The sequence below is a fragment of the Antechinus flavipes genome, chromosome 5 (assembly GCF_016432865.1).
Source record: "Antechinus flavipes isolate AdamAnt ecotype Samford, QLD, Australia chromosome 5, AdamAnt_v2, whole genome shotgun sequence".
Taxonomy (NCBI): domain Eukaryota; kingdom Metazoa; phylum Chordata; class Mammalia; order Dasyuromorphia; family Dasyuridae; genus Antechinus; species Antechinus flavipes.
The window spans coordinates 98,394,083-98,401,622 of NC_067402.1; positions in this window are offsets into that span (position 1 = coordinate 98,394,083).

The following is a 7,540-nucleotide window of genomic DNA, read 5'->3' on the forward strand; positions in this document are numbered from 1 at the left end:
AATGACAATTATTATTTCACAAGAATTATAATTATCAGAAGGAGAATCAACTGCTTTGAAAGGTAATTGGTCATCAAAACAATCATACTGGATAAAAAATATAATGAATCAATGGAATAGATAATACAATACACAGTAGCAAATGACCATAGGATTCTAATGTTTGATAAATGCAAAGATCTAAATTCTTGGGACAAAAACTCACTATTTGTCAAAAACTTCTAGGAAAACTGGGGGTGATATTATAAGCAAATTAAAGGAGCACAGAATAGTTTACCTGTCAGATTTATGTATAAGGGAAGAAGTTATGACCAATTAAGAAACAGAAAGCATCATAGAGTGTAAAATGGATAATTTTTATTACATCAAAGTAAAAAAGACTTTATACAAACAAAATCAATGCAGCCAAGATTAGAAGGATAGTAAAAAAATTGGGGGGGGAAGGGTTCTAGCAAGTCTTCTGATAAAAACCTCATTTCTCAAATATAAAGAGAAATGATTCAAATGTATAAGACTATAAGTCATTCTCCAATTGATAAATGGTCAAAGTATATGAACTAACCAATTTCCAGACAGATAAATTAAAGCAATTTATACTCACACGAAAAAATTCTCTAGATCACTATTGATTAGGGAAATGCAAATTAAAAGAACCCTGAGGTAATGCTGCATCTCATACTTATCAAATTGGTTAATATGACAGAAAAATAAAATGACAAATGTTGAAGGAGTGATTGGAAAATTGGAAAACTCTAATATACTGTTAGTGGACTCATGAACTGAGCCAACCATTCTGGAAAACAATTTGAGACTATTCCCAAAGGCTATAAAAATATGCATACTCCTTAATCCAGCAATAATACCAATACTAAATCTGTATTCTGAATGAATGACAGAGAGAGAAAGAGAGAGACAGGAGAAAGACAGAGAGAGAGAGACATACACACACAGAGAGAAAGAGGGGTAGAGAAGAGGACAAGGAGAGAGGCAGGGAGGGGGAAAGAGAGAGAAAGAGAGAGAGAAAGAGAGAGAGAGACAGAGAGAGAGAGAGAGAGAGACAGAGAGACAGAGAGAGAGAGAGAGAGAGAGAGACAGAGAGAGAGAGAGAGAGAGAGAGACAGAGAGAGAGAGAGAGAGAGGAAGGAACAAGAAAGAAAGGGATCAATATGTTCAAAAATATTTATAGCACCTTTTGTGTGTGTTTTGGCAAAGAAATTTGAGAGGATGCCCACCAATTGGGGAATGATTAAACAATCTGTGGTGTATAATTGTGATGGAATACAATTGTGTTACAAGAAATTATGAGTAGGATTCTTTCAGAAAGCTCTGGGAAAACTTACACAAACTGATGCAAAATAAAGTGAGAATAATCAGAATGTTGTGAGCAATAATAGCAATTTTGCATGATTCTCAGCTATTCTTAACAATACAACAGTCTAAGAGAAAGGACAGATGGAATCTGAATATAGATAAAAGCATACTTTTTGAAAAAACAAAACAAAACAAAAACCTCAACTTTTTTTCTTGGATTTTTTTCTTTTAGTCTGTGTTTTCTTTCATAGCATGACTAATATGAGAATAAATTTTGCAAGACTCCTCATGAAAAACCTATCACATAGTCCTTGCCTTCTTAATGATGTGTGGAGGGAGAAAAAGGAAGAGGGGATTTGGAATTCAAAATTCAAAAAAGAATGTTAGAACTTATTTTTACTTTGTTAAAACTCTGTTTTAATTGGGGGAAAGTATTTAAAAAAAAGAAAAGTAATTGGTACTTTATTCCCTGTATATTTTTAAATGAAAGTCAAATGACCACATGACCTATCACCAAATCATGAAAACTGGGTGTGGCAGTTAGTATTGGGATGGAACTAAAGCCAGAAATCATAAAAAAGAAGTAAAAAGTAATAATATATTTTGCTAAAAGTTTATATTCATTATGATGGATTATCAATTTTACCAATTGCCAATTATCAGTTTTACATGTGTCCACCTAATATTTCTACAGTGAAATTCGTAAAAGAAAATCTTGGTCTTGGAAAAAAAAATGAAAAAATCAATCATAGTAAGAAATTTCATCATTTTCACCATTCACCTGTTAAGATTTGGCAACTACTAAAAAAAATTCAAGAAGACAGAAATCATAAAGTTGAACCGAAAATTAACTAGGCTTAACAATTATGCAGAAATAATATTGGGAAAAAGAAAAACATATATTTCTGCCAGGAAAAAAGGAATAAGCAAAAAAAAATTGAGTGCTTACTGACCACAAAAAAGACAGAGGTTATTATACATTATTATTTTTAAAAAAATTTTTAGTTCTAAAATTTTTATTTGTTTATTTATTTAAAAATAATTATAACTTTTTATTGACAGAACCCATGCCTGGGTAACTTTTTACAACATTATCCCTTGCACTCACTTCTGTTCCGATTTTTCCCCTCCCTCCCTCCACGCCCTCCCCCAGATGGCAAGCAGTCCTATACATGTTAAATATGTCACAGTATGTCCTAGATACAATATATGTGTGCAGAACCGAACAGTTCTCTTGTTGCACAGGAAGAATTGGATTCAGAAGATAAAAATAATCCAGGAAGAAAAACAAAAATGCAAACAGTTTACATTCATTTCCCAGTGTTCTTTTTTTGGGGGTAGCTGCTTCTGTCCATCAATAATCAATTGAAACTGAGTTAGATCTTCTCTTTGTCAAAGAAATCCACTTCCATCAGAATAGATGTATCTATTCTCATACTGTATCGTTGTTGAAGTATATAATGATCTCCTGGTTCTGCTCATTTCACTTAGCATCAGTTCATGTAAGTCTCTCCAAGCCTCTCTGTATTCATCCTGCTGGTCACTTCTTACAGAACCATAATGTTCCATAACATTCATATACCACAATTTACCCAACCATTCTCCAATTGATGGGCATCCATTCATTTTCCAGTTTCTTCACTACAAACAGGGCTGCCACAAACATTTTGGCACATATAAGTCTCTTTCCCTTCTTTGGTATCTCTTTGGGGTATAAGCCCAGTAGTAGCACTGCTGGATCAAAGGGTATGCACAGTTTGATAACTTTTTGGACATAATTCCACATTGCTCTCCAGAATGGTTGGATTTGTTCACAACTCCACCAACAAAGCATCAGTGCCCCAGTTTTCCCGCATCCCCTCCAACATTTATCATTATTTTTTCCTGTCATCTTAGCCAATCTGACAGGTGTTATACATTATTATTAAAGTAAAGTTTATTCATTCATATGAATAATAATAAGAGAATAAAAAAAACTTTTTTTAAATCATTAAATAAAGACTGGGTAGAAAGAAGAAATTTAAAGACATAGGAGGTCACAATGGAAGGACATCACAATATCAAATTCTTTCTAAACCCTAGGAAGAAAACTGTCTAGTGCTAAATGTCTATATCAAAAACCAAGAAAAAGAAAAAGAATAGCAAATTGATTCTGTATTTAAAAAAAACAAACCAAGAGAAAATGAAAAGAGAGTTAACCAAAGTTAGGACAGAAATCAATATAACTGAAAAATTAAAAAATATATATTAACATTATAAATCAAAGAATTATTATTTGAAACAACTAACAAAATTGGGAGAAATTCATATCATCAAAAAAAGAAGGGAAAGCCATCCTCCAATACTCAAAATTAAGTCTGAGAAAAGAGAGATCAAAATGAGGGGAAAATAAATCATTGAAATTATGTCATATTTGTCATAATAAATTTAAGAATCTAAAAGAAGTAGATTAATCTTTCCAGAATTATAGCAAAATTAACAGAACAATAATTGGAAAACCTAAAAGACTAATTGTAAAATCAATAATTAGTTATATTAAAGAACTTAATTACAAAAAGATACTTGGCCTCAAATGTATTTATTAAAAAATATTTCCAAACTTCTGAAAAAATAATATATACATAATATAAGGAATGTTTTATAACATAAAACTTTCTAATTCCTTCTAAAATGTAAATGTGGTTTTTCACTCCTAAACTATAAAAGCAAAGTGGAAAAAATACAGTTATAGACTAATAACATCAAAATTAGAGAGTTGTAACTAAGAATGTTCCTGCTCATAATAATGACAACAAATTACTAAAACTAAACAAGAGAATCAAGTCCCAAAATTATCAAGCATTTACCTGTGCCAGATAACTATGCTAATTGCTTGAAGCACAAAGAAAGCTAAAACAGGATCCTTGCCCTTAAAGAGTTGACATTCTCATGCTTGAGACAACATGCTGGTAACTATGAACATTCAAGCTATACAAGGATAAAAAAAAATTTTCTTGGGCTAATTTTTAGACCATGGACACACTGAACACATAGCTTTCATTGATAAGTATATGAAATAAAGGTTTCATATCAGTTTGATTCAACAAACATTTATTAAATATCTAGTGGGGCAAACTTATTAGGAAAGCTTATTCACCTCTGAAAGAATATTTGAAAATATGCTGCTATTATTTTTCTTATCTTGGAATTCATTTGTTTAAGCATTTTATCATCATTCAAACTTTAGGTTTTCTAAATCTGGAGTTCAGTAGTATACTGAAAGTACTGCATAATTACAATAGGCCTCTTTAATGTGCTTTTCACCAATATGGACAGATTCTGTCTTTTTTTTTAAATTTCAATGGCTATCATTTTTATGTGTTAGCTATTACAAGTAATCAGATGATAAGCAGTTGATGTGCTCTCTAGGCTCCATCTCTGATGTTCTCAGAATTTCTTTACAATGTTCTAGAAACCTCCTCAACCAAGAAGTTCACTCCATCCCTTAACTTCACATAAAGGAAGTGCCCTTCACCTTTTTGGCCTCTCTTACGAATTAACTGGTTCCTCCAAGGATGTTCATTTTAAGGAGGATTTCCAGGATAGCCAAGCCATTTTTCTTCTCCCAGCTGCATTCTTGATTCACCCAGATTTTCTCTATAATTTCCCTTGTTAAGGTACCTTTTTCTCTCCCCACCTCTCCTTTATCAGTATTGCCTCATTAGAATGTAAGTTCTGAGGGCAAAGACTATCATTCAGTTGGTTTTCTTACTGCTTCTGCACATCATTGGTTGGTTGGTTGCTGTCCTTTGTTCTCCAAGAGGACCAAAATGATATCACTGTGTTGAGTCGAGTTACAATGTGTCCAACTGTGGCTGATCTGGCCAATACAAGTGTGGAATGCTCTGTCATAGGTTAGACACAAATAGTCCCTATGAACATTCTCTAATTGCACATCTCACATTTTTTCTGAGCTAATTCAATTCTACTTTGTTTAAAGAGCACAGAACCTTTTCTTGCGAGGGCACACTATGCTGGGTGGTCCTGTGCCAGTGTCTCCTATATTATACCATTAATTCTAAAGTTCTTAAAAGAGACCTTGAGGGTATCCTTGTATCACTTTTTCTGACACCTTGTGAGCATTTGCTCTATGTGAGTTCTCAATAAAATAGTCTTTTTTGATAGTAAGTACTTCTTAAATGTTTATTGAATTGATTTGAAGCACATAAAATCAGGAAGTATGTAATGAAGTCTGCAGATAGTAAGAAGAACTTCAGGTTAATAATAATACCCAATATGGAGGAGATATTACCTAATTAAAATCAGAAATGCTAGAGTCTATGGAAAGGGAAAAGTTTAATTTGCTGAGAGTATCATGGAGTACTTGAAAAAGCATCTTGTAATATGAAAAGACTAAAAGAGTTTCTTGATAATAATCAATTTGTTAATTATGGCTAGCAAATAATTGATAAATTGTGGTTAGTTGCCCTATTGGAAGCCAAAGATGAATCATGAGTGACATTGAACATTTAAATACCTTTAGTGAGTAAATATTCCCAACAATGGAAATCAATTATGATTGGTTAAGTAATGAGAGAAGGAATATTATAATGAGAGGTAGGCTTATTCTAAGGAAGTATTGGGGTGGGGGTCATTACTCTGACCATGTCACTGTAGAATAAAGAGACTCATCTTTTCCCAGACTTCCCCAACACTGTGCTCATTCTCCCCCAATTCTGTTCTCCGCCCAGTCCTGTCTGAGTAGAACACAATGAGCTGAAATTCACCTAAATTAGATTCTTTTTACCATTTGAACTAAGCTTTCCCAGTTCAGTGGCATCTCATCCAAGACTGAGGAGAATGCTAACCCAATCTCTATCAGCTCTTTCTTTCACAAAAATTGGGCTTTAAACAAGGAAAAAAGAAAGAGAAAAAACCCCTGATTCCTGACATTAGGTGGTTATTAAATATCATTCCTCTCAATCTCCTTTGGAAGGAAGAGTCATGATGCAAAGTAAGAGGGAGACATTCTTTTATCTGGAATTTCTTTGGAACCTGTATGTTTCAAGAAATATGGAGAGAAGCATGAGAAACTGATGTTAAGCTCTTAATAGGGCTGGGCAAGCTTACTGAGCTTCTGATTTGAACTTCAGAGGGCTTTTCTCCATAACTTTTTATAATTCCATTTTCTCATAGATGAGTCATAAAACCTGGGGTTCGTACTTGCTGACAATTGTAGTTTAATGTGAATCAAACTATTGTTTTATCATTACTAAATATATGATTTACTCAAATCACTTAATTTCCCTGGGCCTTAGTTTTTTCATCTACAGAATGAGAATATTACAATAGATAATAGTTTAAAATGTAAAACCATTCACAACCAAGAGTTTTAGCTCCTCAGGGAATAATCTTCAAATATAGAATGTCCCTTCTTTTCTATTAAGAGTTTTGTCTATTACCAACTTCTTGTGATCCCTAGTGTCACACATAAATATATTTAGGAATACATTTACTTCATGAAACTACAATTGCAAAAGCAAAAAATTAAAAATCTCTCAGTTATCATGAGATCGTATTTGGAAGTCACTCAGCAAACTTTCAAGTGCTACATAAATGCTACTTATTTACTGTTAGTTGTCGTTGCTACTGCTGCTCTTATTTTCTCTATATATTCCAATTTCTGAAAAACTTTTTCAACCTTCCACTCCTTATCTTCAGTCAGATAGATACTTCCAACAATCACAAGTGATCTTTTAGGAGGGCCAAGTCCCATGATGCGCTTTCACTTGAGCAAGAAGAAATACTATCAAGAAGTTCAGCTCTACTTCTAATGGCTTGTTAAGCAGATCATTAAAGGATTCAGGAACATCAATTATCTCTAGACCTTTTTCCTAGGAATCTCATACTAATAATCTCTGCCATGTCACTTTTCTTCCATCCTGGTTGGACTTAAACAACTTCTTCATTGTCTACTCCCAACTTTAATGTCCAAGGTAAAGAGATTACTCCCTATGTCAAAGAATGACGTCCACCCAAATGTCCCATCCAGACTGCTTAAATTGCAGTTTCTCTCAAATATGTCTTTCTGACAAGGTGATAGGATAGGTTCTTTATCAAGCACTTCAGAATTTCAACTGTTCTGCTTAGTAAAATAATTTCACAAAAGTTTCATTACTTTAATATTTCCAGATAAGCTCTTACAGTTCTGCATTTCTAGGCCCTGAAAGGCATCCAGTTAAAAGACAAG